Raw genomic sequence first — 17,041 nt, 5'->3', positions numbered from 1 at the left:
CATCCCCACCCCCTCCTGTCCCCTCCTCACTGACCACCCCGCCGGGACAAAGATATTGGGCAACTGGACAGTCGCACTTAAGGAATCCAAAAACACCCAAAGACACCCAAAAAACGTGAACACAGTCCAAGTACTGGCGAAAAAAAAGACAAGAAAACACTCCTAACAAGGAGCCGAAATAGCTCAGCTGGGAGAGCGTTAGACTGAAGATCTAAAGGTCCCTGGTTCGATCCCGGGTTTCGGCAGGTGCAGTTTTGGTTCCCGTGAATGAGCCACGTGGGTGGGTGTGTTCCGGTAACACGTCACACGTGGACGCGGAGATCCGAATTTCTTACACGTGCCACGTGTCGCCAAGCGCTGTTCTCCTTTTACCTTTCCGCCTCTTACGACAGTAATGGGTGCTCGCTGGGGTCGCACCTGCACGCGGCGCGCGTTGTCCACTGCGTGAGCCGGGCTGGGGAGCCCTCCCTTCGCTCCCCTCCGCTCCCCTCCGCTCGCCTCCGCTCCCTCCCCTCCCTCCTCTCTGCTCCCTTCCGCTCTCCTCCCCTTCCCTCCCTTCTCCCTCCGCTCCCCTCGGCCCCCCTCCTCTACCCCCTCTGCCTCCCCTCCCCTCCCCTCCTTACATCACAGTGACAGCGACACGTCGTCCGCACTTTGTCAGGGTCCCGTGTCCCTGTTCCTTCCTGTGACCAAGCTGGGAACAACAAAAGTGCGCTGCGATCGCGACCCTGTTCCTGAGTGACAGCACAGCCTCTGTGCAATCGGCCCTTTTCAGTGGCTCAGTCATCTGCATGAACACCTTGTTCACGGGAACCAAAACAGCACCTGCCGAAACCCAGGATCCAACCAGGGACCTTCAGATCTTCAGCCTAACGCTCTCCCAGCTGAGCTATTCCGGCTCCTTGAGAGAGGCCTCTCCCCCCGCCCCCCCCCCATACTTAGACTGTTGAACTGTCGGTTTTTGGGGGGGTGTTTTTAGATTCCTTAAGTGCGACTGTGCAGTTGCCCAATATCTTTGTCCACCCAGAAAGACTCGGAGTCTGCGGTCTTCCTCCGTGCTCGGTGCTCGGACTCTTGGCAGGGTGGTCGGTGAGGAGGGAACAGGAGGAGGGGAGCCCCAGCGCGGCTCACGCAGTGAACAACGCGCACCGCGTGCAGGTGCGACCCCAGCGAGCACCCATTACTGTCGTAAGAGGCGGAAAGGTAAAAGGAGAACAGCGCTTGGCGACACGTGGCACGTGTAAGAAATTCGGATCCCCGCGTCCACGTGTGACGTGTTACTGGAACACACCCACCCACGTGGCTCATTCACGGGAACCAAAACTGCGCCTGCCGAAACCCGGGATCGAACCAGGGACCTTTAGATCTTCAGTCTAACGCTCTCCCAGCTGAGCTATTTCGGCTCCTTGTTAGGAGTGTTTTCTTGTCTTTTTTTCGCCAGTACTTGGACTGTGTTCACGTTTTTTGGGTGTCTTTGGGTGTTTTTGGATTCCTTAAGTGCGACTGTCCAGTTGCCCAATATCTTTGTCCCGGCGGGGTGGTCAGTGAGGAGGGGACAGGAGGGGCGCGGAGGACGAGGAGGAGGACGGAGAGGACAAGCCGGCGCCCACCTCCCCGCGCTCCTCACTTGGTGACAGCCCCTGCTCACAGACTGCCGTGTGGGAGGGGAGGGTCTGCCCTGGGGTGGAGGCCCCGCTTCTGGCATCCTCCCGCCTCGCCCCCGCCCCGCCGGGCTCCGTGCCTGGGTGCCTGGAGGTCCCCGCCTCCCCCACGTGCCTGATCCCGGGGCCTCTCCGCGCACCGGGTCCCTGCAGCCCCGCCGAGCGCAGGTCGGGTGGCCGCGGCCAGGATCCCAGGAGCAGAGCAGGGATCCGCGGCCTGCGGGACGCCTGGTGCGCAGGCACGCGGGGGGCCCGGGGACTGGGCGCCCACTCCCCCGAGGGGCTGAGACATCCCCGGGGCAGAGGCAGAGGGACAGGGAGAGGGTGTGAGGCCCCGATGCGGCGTCGCGGGCCTGGTCCCCTGATAAAACGGGTGTACTGGGACCCCCCCCCCCGCGGTCTCCCCTCCAGGGTCCCCGTGCTGCGGGAGGACATCCCCGCGGAGCCCCTCCCGGCCCCTGCCCCAGTCCCCTGCCGACCCTCAGCGGTGAGCTGAGCAGCGCAAAGCAGCAGGAAGACCGACGAGCCCGTGTGCGGGTCCAGGTGGTCCGGGTGGCTCTGAGTGGGTCAAAGGCCGAGGGGACTCAAGCCCAGGAAGGGGTGAGGCCCGCCCTGGACACCTGCTGGGCAACACCCTATTGGTGAGAGACCCAGGCTGGCCGGCAGCGGGGCCCCGTGGCTTAGCTGGTCAAAGCGCCTGTCTAGTAAACAGGAGATCCTGGGTTCGAGTCCCAGCGGGGCCTGGAGTGTCTGTGGGTTTGCCCCTTCCGCTGGGGGGTGCTGGCCCTTGCCCTTACACTGCGATTTCTGCAGCTTTTTTTTCTACCATAGGCCCCCCCTCCGCCCCCTCCCCCCCCCCCCCACACACACACACTTCCCGACCATCTCCCCGCAGCCCCAGACTTCGGACAAGGAGAATCCCAAGACTTTGGAAACAAAATGGAACAGACTTCAGAAACAGCCACACAACGCAGGAGTGTAAGAAAGCAAAGAGCTGTGCGACGATCTTAGCCTGCTACTCTGTTTTCTCGGGGTGCCTTTTCGTGAACGCAAGCACCATGCAGTGTATTCCAATCCTGATTTCGTATCAAGAGCTGTGCACGGATTAGCCGAAGTCCGGGGAGGGAATACAGACTGGGGGCATGAATCTTAATGTGGTGGTGGCCAGTGCCCTTGAGGTTCTAATTCAACCGTGCTATAATTATAACATATTTATGGTCTACCATATAACTATGTTACAATTATATTTATAGTCTATTGTATAACTGTGTCATAATTATAACTATAACTGTATGATAATTCAACCCCTGGGGACCCTGGGGTGGCTGTGGAGGTGGGTGTACTGAATCCAAGACGTGTGTGAAAGCGGACCGTGAGTGTCGATTGAATGTCGGGCCCAGTGCAAGGAGACAACGGACAGGAAGCCCATCCGCGCTGCCAGCCTGGCCCTGAGCGTGTCTTCTCCACCTGCTGTACTCCAGCCATCAGAATTGCCCCCAGCCTCGGCGGGCATAAAACCAGGGCTCATATGTGCTGTGCTCTGACAGAAATCCAGAACCGCTTCTGCTGTGCACAGGCCGCGCCTTCGTGCTTTTGAGATAAGGGTCCGGAGGATAATATGTGGTCATCCCAGGGGCAGTAGTGTGTGGCTTTCTCCCCGACATGGATTCTTCCTCTTGACTGTACCCATCGTTCAGAAAACAAATAGAGAAATAAATAATACATTTTTTTAAAATTTTTTTTCAACGTTTATTTATTTTTGGGACAGAGAGAGACAGAGCATGAACGGGGGAGGGGCAGAGAGAGAGGGAGACACAGAATCGGAAACAGGCTCCAGGCTCCGAGCCATCAGCCCAGAGCCCGACGCGGGGTTCGAACTCACGGACCGCGAGATCGTGACCTGGCTGAAGTCGGACGCTTAACCGACTGCGCCACCCAGGCGCCCCTAAATACATTTTTTTAAGGAGAGGGAAAATACCATTAAAAGTGGCAATAAAATATAAACTTTTTTCCTTTCTTCCTTCCCTCTCCACGTGTCAATGTATTTTTCGCTTGCTTTCTTAATGTCATTCTAATTAAGTAGAATTAACATTGTGAATTATCAGCATGAATTTTATTGTTCAACTTTTTTTCCTACATCAGTTAACAAAATATAAGTTTTAAGGTGTCATTATTATGGAGTTTCAAGATGGCCAGGGTGGATCTTGGGGTTACTGGAGTCGTCTGTGTTAGGATCAACAAAAGGCTGCGCCTGCCGAAACCCGGGGACCTTTAGATCTTCAGTCTAACGCTCTCCCAGCTGAGCTATTTCGGCCGCCTAGAGGAGGGCTTCCTGATAATTGGTTTTGCAATACTTAGATTGTCTTCTACTTCCAATTTAGGAGATTTCAGATTCTTCGAGTGTTGCAAACTAATCGTCCAATACATGCACCTATCCAGAAATCTGGGGGATCTCTTGTCTTCCGCCCGTATTAACATTGCATCCAATTCCTGGCAGGTGGGAAGGTGGGTGCAGGCGGAAGACAGAAAAGAGGCGTAGGGTTTCCTCCGAAAACCTTTCTGCTCTTCTGCAACTTGGCTAATCCAGACGCATCTCAGAAAATTAAGGAAACCAAAGAAAACATTTTGTGAGGTCCCTTCCATAGAAGAAAGTCTTTGTGACCCTGGGTCAGACAAATATTTTGTAGACACAGCAGCAAACGCATAAAAGTTTGATAAATTCAACCTCATCAAAAAACTTTAAATCCTGCTCTGTGCAAAACTGTTTAAGAGAACAGCAAGGCCAGTCACAGACTGGGGGACAACCTTTGCAAACCACGTTTGCACCTTTATATCTTATAAAGGATTTGTATCTAGAATGTGTAAAGCGCTCTAAACAGCCAACAAAAAGAAAACACAATTTTAAAACAGACAAAGTATTTAGGCAGATGCTTCTCCAAAGAAGCAATAAGGATTGCAAATAAACAAAAGGTGTTCCACATCGGTCATTAAGCAAAACATGAATTAAAACCGTAATGATATACCCTTGCACTTATGACTTGCTAAAATTTAAAAATGCCAGGCATACCGAATGTTGGCAAGAATGCGGAGGAAAGGAAACTCTCATATCCTGTTAGTGGCAAAGGAAAACAGCACTACTCTGAGACACTTTGTCAGTTTCTTAAAAAGTTGAAGATCTACCTTCCCCGTGATGCAGCCACTCACATCCTAAGTATGTATCCAAAAGAAAAAAATAAAACTATTATGTCCATACAAATTCTGGTACACAAGTATTCATATGCTTGTAAGAACCAATAATGGGAGGGAACCCAAATGCCTTTCCATGGGTGAACTGATAAATTGTGGTCTATTCATACCATGGAATATTCCTCGGCATAAAGTGGAATAAACTATTGATATGTACGACATGGATGCATCTCAGAATAATTATGATGAGTGAAAGAAAATCAAAAAAGTAAATATGTGATTCAATTTGTGTAAACCTTTAGAAGCAAACTAATGTATAGTGACAGGATTAGATGACCGGTTTCTTGGGGTTGGAGAGGCAGGCAGGAGTATGACAGAAGGTGAACCCATAAACGTTTTCTTCCTCTCTCTCTCCCCTTCCCAGCCTCCCTCTCTCCTCCTCCCTCCTCCCTCCCTCCCTCTTTCCTTCTCTTTTCTAGACTTGCCAGAGAGCCGTGGGGTTAAGACCATTTCTCAAGATACGGAATGGAGGGAAGCAGCAGGATTGGAAATAAGTGATAATGATTTTCATTTTGCACGTAGGGTGTCAAAGTGCTTCCTTGATTTTCCAGAGCATGAAATCCCGGTCTTGAAAATGGCTGGTGAGAAAGGTAAGGTTCCATGTAGAGGGTGAGGGAGGAGAATGAGTACAGACCCTTGAAGAGGTGGGTGGGTGCAGACAAGATGGTCAGTGAAGATTAGGTACAATGATCTATGGAGGAGGAAAAAAACGTGGAGAAAAAGAGAATGAAGTCAAGTGAAACTTCCAACTGGAGACTTTCTGTGGTAGCGGTTCTCAAAAACAAAACAAAATACAGGCTATTAGGACGGTAAGATCTTAGAGAAGACTGACCCTGACAGGGAAGAACTTAGGAGCAGGAATAGTATCAATTTGGATTTAGAATTTACTGTTCTTGAGTATAGCCAAAAAACAAATTCCGATTTAGAAATACAATTAGTGGAGTTAACAGAATGCATTTTCTGGCGTGCGTGCATACACACACACACACACACACACACACACACACACACACAGCCTTGCCCAAGAATACAGAAAATAGCTGTATTTCCTAATATATCACAAAACAAGCAGCTCTCGCCTGGGGGTGTAGCTCAGTGGTAGAGCACATGCTTTGCATGTATGAGGTCCTGGGTTCGATGCCCAGCACCTCCAGGGGCACCTCCCTTTTTCCTATCCCCAGTCACCAACCAAATCTGCTTTTCTGCCTTTTGTTACTTTTTTTGTTTTTTCTGCTCACACGGAAAGTAAACATGATTGGCGCAACATCAGAAGGAAGAAAGGGGGAATAAAGAGACTTATTCAACAACCCCGAATGCAGCCAACATAACCAGCTTTGTCACACAGAGTATCATTTTACAAAAGGAGGTAAGAAAGAGGAAGAGAGGGGGAGAGAGAAGGGAAGAGAGGAGGGGAGAAGGGGAGAGAGTGGGGGGGGGGTGAGGAAGAGGAGAGGGAGAGGGAGAGAGGGAGGAACCCAATTTCTTTAGCCTGAACAGCTAATCCTAAAGACCGAGGCATGGGAAAAATTAGGGTGACGCGAGCAGGATTCCAACTGTCTCTGGAAAAGTACTTTGGCCGGCAAACCAAAGCCTTGGACAAACCACTATTGGTGAAACTTCATCACATGAATCCCAACAAGGACTTTTGTTTGTTTCTTCAGTAAGAGCCTGGAAAATGACAGAGTAAGGAAAATCCCAACTCAACCTGCGTTCATTTTGGAGACAAAGTAATGTTCTTCCTCTGCAGCAGAGAATGCTTCGCTTTCCGATAAATCCGGGGAATGGAGAGCTCTGGTCTTCTAAGAAGTCAACCACGTCCTTGTGTCCTTCCCATCTTCCCATCCCACTGAGTCTAAAGAAGGTGGAGGAGCCCGAGGTGTGCTGTGGAGGCAGGAGACCCTCCCTGTCAATAAACCGGCCCCGTGGACAGTATTTCTACTCAAAGAGTGTCCTTTGGGGACTGGTGGAACTGATGGCCTAAGTGACCTGCACGTTCTGTGATTGCTTCTCTCAAAGTGGCCACTCCGGGAAGCCGCCCTGCAAGGCGTCCATGAAGGATCACCGTGCTATGAGGGAGCCCGAGCTAGAGCCGTGAAGAGAGAAGGGAACAGAAAACCGCACAGGGTGGTGCCCCCTGGCACCTGTGAGGCCAGCCTTGCTACAAGCTCCGTGAAGAGCAGAGGATACCCCAGCTGGCTATTCCTCTGGGCCAGAGGAAGGCCCAGCCAAAATTTCTGACCCAGGGAATTGTGAGCAAATGTGATAGATGTCTGTTTAAAGTCACTCAATTTTGAGGAGTTTGATACACAGCATTGTATAACTAAAATCGCCCCAGACTGGCAACGATAGGCAAAGAAGACATCACCACCTTATCCGGAAGCTGATGGCAGGAGTGGGACTTTTACTGGCGTTCTCAGGAAAATGTAAGGCCGTGATGAGGAGTATAAATGTTTTACAGATGAGATCAGTCTAGGAGCAATCTCATTTTTTTCCACAAATACCAATAAGTTCTTTACTAGTCTTTTAAAAATGTTTTAAGTTTATTTATTTAGAGAGGGGGCAGAGGGAGAGAGAGAGAGAGAGAGGGAGGATTCCAAGCAGGCCCTGTGCTATCAGTGCAGAACTCAACTTGGGACTTGATTCCGCGACCCTGATCATGGCTTGAGCCGAAATCAAGAGCCGATGCTCAACCCACTGAGCCACCCAGGTGCCCAGGTGTCCCCCTGTATCTTCTGGTCTTAATGGACAACTTTAAGTCCTTACTCTACCCACTCCTAACCGGCACTCTCCTCCCAGACACATGAATGTCCGAAATTCAGGGCCAGAGATGTCTAGAGAATTCCAGACTCCGCTTGTAATGTGTTTAAGAGACACCCTCAAGGGGCTATCCTGTAGATCCTTGAAATATGCCTATCCAAACTCAAACCATTCGTTTCCCCCTTACTGCTCCACATCCGTGCCCAAAGCAAAAGCAAATCAACAAACCGGTCACAACAAGGACAAAAAGAACAGAACTGTCTCCCCTCCTCCTATAGTTACTATTTTGTGCAGAAGGCGTCACTATCTGCACAATTCGAGCTGCAGGGCTCCCGAGGTGTAAGTATTTGCTCTAGGAAGAGCCCGAGCCCTGTGATTGGACCTCGTTCCTCGTTCCAGATTTCTCCCTTGCCTTTCATCCTTAAATTCTTGTTCAACTCGTCTGGATCCTCGAAGGAACCTCGGAAGTTGCGTGCCTAGATGAGGACAGAGTAGAAGTCGCTGGATCGTACACGTCAGGGCTGTATCGTGCTCTCGCCGCCTCAGCGCCCTGCTTCTCAGAAGCCAGCTGAGCCCCCAGGCGGTGACAAGAGGAGGGACACGCTGGCGGTCGTTAGGCGGCGCCCTTTCCCTACAGAAGCTGGAAATAATGCGGAGGAAACAGGAAACAACTCCAGAGGCCGCAACTCCGAGCCTCATTGAGAGGCTGAGACCCCGCTGCGCTGCGGACCTCGTTACGGCAGGTGCCGCCTGAGCTCGCCGAGCTGGGCGCGTCTACTTTCTCCGACGGAAATACAACGTGAGCCGCGGCTGCGGTTTTCAGTTTACAGGTGATGCCGCCCCCTGCGGCTGGGGGTGTAGCTCAGTGGTAGAGCGCGTGCTTCGCATGTACGAGGCCCCGGGTTCGACCCCCGGCTCCTCCACCCGTGCTTTTGCCTCCACTATTACGTCGTTCCCGCTGCGTGGGATTTGGTGCCGCCCGGGACGCGGGCGTTCTCGAAGAAACGCGGGAGAAGGCACGGCCGCAAGGCCGCCTGAAGCCCCACGGGGCAGCCACATCCACGGGGACGTCGACCGCGGGTCTCACCCGGCAGAACCCCAGAAGAGCAGGGCAGGAAAGGGAAAGAATGCAGCTGTGACGTTTCCTAGGTTGGAGGAGCACCCTGCGGTCCAAGGCGCGGGGGCCGGGCTCCTCTGCTTCCCCCCCGCGCCCGGGGTGCCCCCCACCGCGCCCCCGCTTCCGGGGACGCCAGGACCGCGGCGGTGCGAACCCCGCCAGGCTCCCGCGGGGTGGGCAGCGGGCGCCTACCAGCCCTGCGGGAGTTTACGCCGTAATTGGGGAGCCGGGGCGAGACCGTAAGGGACAGGTCCTGGGGTTGGCGGCTCGGTTATTCTACATTTTATTCCGAATCGGCGCGACCCTCGCAAGTGTACCCAGAACACACCCTCGAAGACCCCAACTAACCCCACCACCCCCTCAACCAAAACGCCTCCTGGAGCTAAGTCTCGGGGACCCGGACATTTTGTTCTTAAATCTTTAGGTGGATTAACACCTCCCGGAACACCACACCCAGAGTCCCGCGGAGACGGGGCCGCCGGGGTCTTGGTGGGATGGGGCGGGTGTACAAAGATCCTGTGTTCACACAGACCAACACTTGGTACAGAGACGGCGCGGACGGCGCAACCGGGAGCATCGCTGCGAGGCGCCCGTTTCCGCGCGAGCCCCGTGGGTGAGCGCACCAGCCTTCGCCTGCTCCTTTTGTGTTTTCGACCGGGGCGTCGAGAAATCTGAAAGACGGTGCCTAAATCCCCTCCTTTGGAAAAACTAAAAGCACGTTCCTCATCGCTCCTCCAGGATCACGAGAGGGAGCAGGGACCCATCACCCCCCCCCCCAGCTGGGTTTCCTCCTGGGCTCGCGCCGCAGACGGACCCTGTACCAGCGAGGCCACAGAACTCCCTGCCAGGGCCATCGCTGGGCTGTGGTCATCCAGGCGTGTTGGCGACACGCTGCTGAGCAAAGGCTGAGCGAGGGAGCGTCCCTTGTGATTCTTCCTCCTGACTCCCGACTGGGCGCAGGAACCAGCAGGGGAAACCGCTGGGACCACCTTCCTCCCTTTTGCCACGGGCGGTTCTCCGGCCACCATCCTGCTCCTGCTCTTTATGGCCTTGGCCTCGCTGCGATTGGTGTGGAGCCCTGGAACGGCCTCAGGGAAGCTCTCGGCAGCTGCTAAATAAAAGTCAAGACAGACAGTAAGTCCCCCTCGGGCCATGTAATTCATGAGGGCATCCCTATTTGGGATACACTTTTTCCAGGGGGAGGGAGTAGCTGACCCCAGAACCTAGAAGCCGCAGACCCGGACGTGCATGGCCCACCTCAACTCAGGTTGGAACCCCAAACGTGCAGCTCCTCCTCGGGGCAGTCTGGCTGTATCACAGATTTCCCGCATCAGTACCCCAGGGCCTTTGCACCGCCAAAGCTTCTCGCTGTCACCCGGGGAAGGAAATGCTACAAGAAGGGCACAAAAGGGCAGAACCTGAAACGTTGCCTCAGGGAACTTAGACCCAGATGGAAAGAGGGTACAGATCCCACATAAAAACCAGTATGTGTATGCTGTCACATCGGGTCGGGACCCGGGCCTGGGCCTCACCTTCCGGAGACCCACAGCGAGGCACCAGGGAGGCGCTCTGGAAGCAGAGCAAGGACCTCTTCTCGCAGGTTCACAGTCACAACAGCCCCCCCCCCCCCCGGGGTTGTGGACAAATATTCCAACCTCCATCACCATAGCGGCTTCCCTGCTGTTGTTGGAAGGGATCCCGGATGGTCGGTTCTCCTGTCACTTTCCATTGGGCTCTCTTGTCCCCGTGCGGAACCTGTACCTTCCTGACTCTCTCCATTGACCGCGTGTCGCTCTCCGGTTCACCCCTGCGCTCCTCTGCCCGGAATCGCCTGGGAGGCTCCGTCGTCGCTGGGAAGTGGCCGGAGCGCGCGCCCAGAGGGAGACGACCTTGAGGAGGAAGGCGGTGAATAACCCCGTCGCCCCAGGTGACCTGTGGATCGGAGACAAGATGTTGGAGCAGGACTCAGCGGCTGCCGACCCCCTGGGGACCGTGCGGGGGGGGGGGGGGGGGGGAGGGGGGGACTTGGCGAAGGCGCGCATCCCCTTGTCCCCGGACGGCTCCGGTGCGCGCTGACCCCCCCCCCAACGGGCGGCGGGTGTAGGGGGGCGTCCATAGGATCGAAGCGCCTCCCCAGACCTCTTTGTCCACCGCGAAGATTCCAGAACCGCCAGCCGGGGAAAGCGCGGCCGCGGGAGCTGAAGGGAGCGGAGCTGCCCGAGGAGGCGGCACCGGGGCGAGCGCGGAAAAGAGGGGGCGGCGGCGCAGGACTCGGAGAGGAAAAAAGGGGCAGAGGGGCCGCGGGGTGGTCTCTGCACCCGCATCTCCACCAGAGCGCAGGCTGCGGTGCGGGGGGGGGGGGGGGGGCGCCTCGTCTCTGTTCCCACCCGCAGGTTCCCGTCCTCCTGCGAAAAGTGGGCTCAACCCCGGGTGCCCCACGGGAACGCGTAGCCCCCTTTGCCCCTGCTGTCAGGGCTCTGGGGGCGGCTCGCTGCCTCTGGGGGTAACGTTCCCGCTGCGGGTTCAGGGGGCCTCCGAGGCACCCGAGGCGCCCTCCCCTGGACGCAAGCCTAAACACCCGCCACAGGAACGAGCTGGGGTCCCAGCGCCCGGGGCTGCTGACCGGCCGACCTTTTGCTGCCCGATCAAGATTCTGGGGGGTGGGCGGGGGTGCAGGGGCGAGTGGGGACCGACGACCGGCAGGACAGGTGTCTCCTGGGCCAGCAGTGTGTCCACTGAGACAAGCACAGCTGAGGGAAACGGGGGGGGGGGGGGGTCTGAGATAGTTTCTCCAAAGGCCTCCTCGTCTTTCTTCTTCCCACTTCTTAGTAATAATTACGAATAAATCTTAGTAATAAGGAAAGCGGTCCCGTGCTCTCCCTTCGGGTGGATTCTGTACTGTGCGAAGCAGTCTGGTCGGGAGATCAAGGAACAACTAAAGCGCGCACTTTGCGGAGACGGAAAGGTACGGGGCCGAGCTAACCCGCCCCGAACGCTTGGAGGTGCCGGGGATCGAACCCGGGGCCTCGTGCATGCTAAGCACGCGCTCTCCCGCTGAGCTACACCCCCTCGGGGGCAGGGGTTTCGGGAATGGCCACTGCACCGTCTGCATCGCTTGGCAGGTCCTCCCATCTCCGAAATCTTCGGACCGAATCCTGCCTCGCCGCTGCGCCCGGGGAGAAACGCGTCCGGAACCGAAGGCCCCCACCTTCCTCCCGAGGCGGCCTGCTGAACCTTCAGATCCCCCTTCTCAGAAAACGTCCTTCTCTGCCCACGAAGCCACCGGACAGACAAAAGGTAGCGCGGGGACACAAGGACGCGCCCCGTGGGCACCCTGGAGACGATCGGCTCTGGTGTGGACTTGGGACAAGAGGGAATTCATTCACAGCACGCGACCCGCCACACGCGACAAGGGTGTGTGTTGGCCACGTTCAGCACCGGCTTTGGAGACGCGACGGCGCCTCTGTTCGGGCGCCGCGGTGGCTCTGGTTTTGAGGGCAACACACGAGAGGACACGGCCCTGCCCCGACCGCGTCCGCTGCACAAGCTTTCTGCGCACACTGTGACACAGACGCGCCCTCTGTGACCCCTCCGAGGCCCGCGCGCCCCCGACTGTCCTCAGTCCCCGAGGCGCGCAGTCGTCACTTCCCACCTTTACGCAAAATTCGGTGCAAATGTTAACGCAGATGCGAGTTTTGGAGAAAATCCTAAACCCTCTGGCCGGAGAGGGGACGGGGAGGAGCGGACAGGTGCCCGCAGAGGTCACGTTGTTACCGCCCTGGGGAGGCCCAGGGCTTCGACCTGGACCGAGCTGAGGAGCGGACCCGCGGAGGGCTGGAGCAGGGCGAGCGCAGGGGAGATGATGGAGGAGAGAAGAGGCCGCGAAGAGGAGGAGGAGGAAGAGGGGGAGGAGGGGGAGGAGGGGGAGGAGGGAGGAGGGGGAGGAGGGAGGGGGAAGGGGAGGAGGGGAGAGGAGGGGGAGGGGAGCGGGAGGAAGAGGAGGGGAGGAGGAGGGGAAGGAGGAAGATGGGGGGAGGAGGAAGAAGATGAGGAGGAGGAGGGGGAGGAGGAGGGGGAAGACTGAGGAGGGGTGGTTGGGGGATAGGCCTGGGGGTGGGGGGAGACCGGGAGCATGTGCAGGTAGAAAATGACCGAGGCCCGGTCCCGCCACGCGGTCTCCAGGCCCCGAGGAGGGAGGTTCGGAGAAGGGAAGTCCCTTCGGCTGGTTTTGCCGAAGGTCCTGGGACCCTGAGAGTGTCCCGCGGCCTGTGTCGCAGGGCACGGAGGCCGCGCATTTCCACGGAGTGGAGGATCCGCTCCAGGAGCCGGGGTCCTGGGATTTGGGGGCGCCACGATGTACGCACCCCACGTGGAAGCAGCGCCGAGTCTAGAAACGCGTTGTAACCCGGTTTTCTGCTCGCGCATCTCACTGGCAGCGACGGGTTTTTAGCGCGTTTGGGTTTCAAACACAAGGACGAACGGAGGTGGGGGCGGGGTTCAGCAGTGAGGAAACGGAATGGTTTGAACGAAGATTAGACACCGCCGGGCTCCCGAGCGTTGCCAGGTGCGCACGGGCCCTGAGCTGATCCACTGCTAGCCTCGTGCGCCTTCTTTCGCTTCCCACGACCTCCCGACCTCCCGAAACTCTTGTAGGCGGAGGGCTGAGCCCAGCCTCCTCTGGGGCGGGGCGCTCTGGCGCTTTTCCACCCACACAATTGCCGTTTTGTTTTACCCCGCGCTGGATGGAAGGACACCTGCACAGAAATCAGGGGCACCCGCGCCCCAAGTCACCCTCGTGTCAGTGTGGGCGCTGAGGGGGACAGAGCTCGGTTACGCGCGCGCATTCACCCTGCGGAGGAATCTTTGCTCTAAACCCTTTTAAACACTTTCTTCTCTTGTATGTCCCGACAGAAGTCATTTTATTTTGTAAATGGCGTTTAATTTTAGAACAGTAATAGATTTTCAAGAAAAAACCCTTGAGAATGTTAGAGATTTCTTCTATCCCAGCATCCAGTGTCGCTTATGATTCTCTAACATTAAGATGATATATTTGCTAAATTAATAAACCAATTGATATATTTTATTAAATGAATTCCGTAGTCTATTCAGATTTCCTTAGTTTTTAGCCTAATAGCCTTTGTCCGATCCACAATACACATTACATTTACTTGTATGTGTCTTCAGGGTTGTTGTTGTTGTTTTTTTTTTTCAGTGACAGTTTCTTAGATTTTTCTTGGTTTTGATGACTGTATTAATCAGGGCTCTCCAGAGAAACAAAGCCAGTGGGATACATAGAGATTGTCAAAAATCCAGAAACAGTAAAAATCAAAGCCAGAGCAGTGAAGTCGTATTTAGTAAGGGTTTACTGTGCACCAGAAACAGTTCCTGAACTCAGTCTTCAGTTCCAACACTGATAAGAAGCTCAGGGGCATGACATCACAAGATGGCTTATGGAGTGAAAATGAGGACGTTGTTTAACCTTTAAAATGACCGGTTATTACATCGGGGGGGTTCAAGACAGCAGGAGATGGTTAAAAGTGATGATCTCACACCATTTTAGGAAGATGACAAGCTTCTTTTATGATTACTAGAGACATTTACAGCAAATAACCTCCATTAAGTTTTACTTGTATTCATGAAATAAGCTAGATTTGGGTTCACTTATGTGGTTTGCAGGGTTTTGTTTGCTTGGGGGATTTTTGAGGGTATTCTCATTTTATTTTATTGTAACAAGATATATGTAAGAAGAGATTTCATGTGGGAATTGGCTCATGTAGTTGTGGAGGCTGAGAAGTCCTATAATCTGACATCTACATGCTGGAGAATCAGAAAACCCAGTGGCATCATCAGTCCCAGTTGGAAAGCCTTCCAACCAGGAGCTCAGGATGTCTGAAAATGTAGATTTTCAACATGTGGATTGAAATGTAGATTTCCCAGCTCAAGCGAGAGACAGTCTCCTCTCCTTTGCCCTTTTGTTCCTCTTGGGCCCTCATTGGTGGGGGCAGGTCTGTTCACTCAGTCTACTGAATCAAATGCTAACCTCTCCCGGAAACACTCTCAGACACACCCAGAAATAATGTTTTAGCACTTCTCCCGGCATCCCTTAGCCGAGTCAAGTGGACACACAAGATTGGCCATCACAATGACTTTGATACTTTAGAGGAACTCTGGTGAGGCATTCGGTAAGATGCTCTCTGCTGGAATTGTCTGCTCTTTTGGTCATGATTAGGCTGGGGCGCTGAGTTCTGGGGAGGAAGACCACAAGGTATAGATATTTATATATTTATAGATCTATCTATCTATATTTTTCATCACATATTAAGGGTATATATGACCAGCATGACTTATCATTGTTGATGTTAAAGGAGAACTTTTAAGGGTGGCTCAGGTCATGATCTCACTGTTCACGAGTTCAAGCCCCGCGTCGGGCTCTGTGCTGACAGCTGGGAGCCTAGAGCCTGCTTCGGATTCTGTGTCTCCCTCTCTCTCTGCCCCTCTCCTGTTCTTGCTCTCTCTGTCTCTCAAAAATAAATATGTTTAAAAAGAGAGAACTTTTAAAAAATATTGTCTTTGGCATCTTCGAAGCAAGTGCTGGACTCCACCAAATGTTTTTCCAACACTTTGTAGAGAAAAATCCCAAAAGTAATGAGCTGTATTTGCTGTGTCCCACATCGTTAGTTAGCAGAAAAATAATTGTGATGCTTTCTGTTACAAATTCCTTAGCTCAAAAGAGAACAAAAACCCAGCTAAGTTAATTATATAAATAATTGTATGTAATTAATTATTACATATAATGGGCAAATGCTTTTTAATTTAAATACACTTTTTCTCGTAGACTCCATGCCCAATGCAGGGCTTGAACTCACAACCCCAAGATCGTGAGTTGCATTCCCCACCCACTGGGTGAGCCAGTCCCCCCTAGGTGTTTTAATGTAAATATATTTGAGCTACTGTGTACAAATCTCATATTGGAGTGGGAAGTTTCTTGAATCAGAAATGCCAGAGAGGCTCTAGCTTAACGATTTCAAAATTAGTGAACTTTCTCTTGCCAATTGTTAGGTTTTTCAAAACTGCCCCAAAACGACACCGATACTTTATGAAGGATGTCTGGCACAGGCTGATTTCTCTGGGCTTCAGTACCGACATACGACCCCAGTATCTCCATATGTGTTCTCTGCCATGTAACCAAACCTTTCTTGTACTTTTTCACTCATGTTCTCATGACTCCCCTGCTCACCTCACAAGAAAAGCAATGATCAAATGTTCCTTGTCTTTGCAGCCGCCTGGTCCTAGGTCCTACTCTGTAGTCTTTGCTACCACACAGGACGGCTGTTTTGCTAAAAGGAAGACAAGATAAGACAGAAAAAAAAAGGGGGGGGAGAACTCACCGTATTTCCATCAAGAAGCAAACACCTACCCAACACTTACAAGTTCACCTTGAGTTCTATTTTTCAGTAACATTGAAGCATGGAACAGAGAGGGAAAGATGAAAGGAGAGGAAAAATAAAGCGCCTAACAGACATAGTTGTTGAGTCTAATTTTGAGTCACGAAACAGACACTAAACAGAGAAGCAGAGATGTTCCAACGGAGCTCCCCTACCTCTCTCTTTTCTTCTGGCTCCCTCCCCCACCCTTCCATTCAGCACCACCAAAACCTGGATCCCAAATCTTTCTGGGTGAGTGGTAAGTGCGTGAGTGGGTGGTGGAAAACGGCAATGCTTAAGGGATAGGAAGTCGTCCCAAAGTGAAAGTTACAAATCATGTGAACAGTCGAAGAAGCAGTTGACATATTGATCCCCCTGAGATTAGATCAGAAGGGACGGCCTGGGGCTGACTTGATCCCTGGTTCAGAACCCAGTTTTGGTAAGATGACGCTGGTTTTGGTCAACATCAAGTCCTGTCCTTCACACCTTTCCCCACAAATCACAAGATGGAAAATACCAACACTGTGCACTTGTAATAAAGACAAATAATGGAAAGATTAGAGAAAAATTGACTTCCTGGCTTTGACTCCATTCTCAGGGAAAGTTGGATCCCTGAGCCCGGATAGTTCCGTCTGAGAAGTAACAGACAGACACTCACTATGAGTGTTCAGATTTCAAGGGCCTCTTCTGGCCTCGGTATCCCCGACCCCTGGTATTTCTTACTCTTGCATAGAAGCCCTTTGAAACCCGGCTTTCCAGAGAAGCATTAACAGTTGGCTTTTCCACCCCTCGCCTCCTTTTCTGGGCCACTATCAGCCAGTTCTAGTGAGGGGCTT

At 53.5% G+C, this 17,041-nt stretch overlaps 1 protein-coding gene and 7 non-coding genes across 9 annotated transcripts in view; 4 read left to right on the top strand and 4 right to left on the bottom strand.

Moving 5' to 3' along the window:
- Positions 1-17,041, bottom strand: part of LOC123609414 (zinc finger protein with KRAB and SCAN domains 4-like) — a 455,099-nt gene that overhangs the window by 375,271 nt on the left and 62,787 nt on the right. The gene's annotated exons all lie outside the window — the stretch shown is intronic.
- TRNAF-GAA lies at positions 173-245 on the top strand. Its single transcript has one exon. It is a non-coding gene; the product is annotated as a tRNA-Phe (tRNA).
- On the bottom strand, positions 827-899 carry TRNAF-GAA. Its single transcript has one exon. It is a non-coding gene; the product is annotated as a tRNA-Phe (tRNA).
- On the bottom strand, positions 1,331-1,403 carry TRNAF-GAA. The gene has a single exon. It is a non-coding gene; the product is annotated as a tRNA-Phe (tRNA).
- Positions 2,331-2,404, top strand: TRNAT-AGU. Its single transcript has one exon. It is a non-coding gene; the product is annotated as a tRNA-Thr (tRNA).
- TRNAA-UGC lies at positions 5,989-6,060 on the top strand. Its single transcript has one exon. It is a non-coding gene; the product is annotated as a tRNA-Ala (tRNA).
- Positions 8,516-8,587, top strand: TRNAA-CGC. Its single transcript has one exon. It is a non-coding gene; the product is annotated as a tRNA-Ala (tRNA).
- TRNAA-AGC lies at positions 11,779-11,850 on the bottom strand. The gene has a single exon. It is a non-coding gene; the product is annotated as a tRNA-Ala (tRNA).

This window comes from Leopardus geoffroyi, chromosome B2, assembly GCF_018350155.1.
Source record: "Leopardus geoffroyi isolate Oge1 chromosome B2, O.geoffroyi_Oge1_pat1.0, whole genome shotgun sequence".
NCBI classification, from domain to species: Eukaryota; Metazoa; Chordata; class Mammalia; order Carnivora; family Felidae; genus Leopardus; species Leopardus geoffroyi.
The sequence above is the reverse complement of the archived record's forward strand: the minus strand, read 5'-3'. Positions and strand labels throughout refer to the sequence as shown.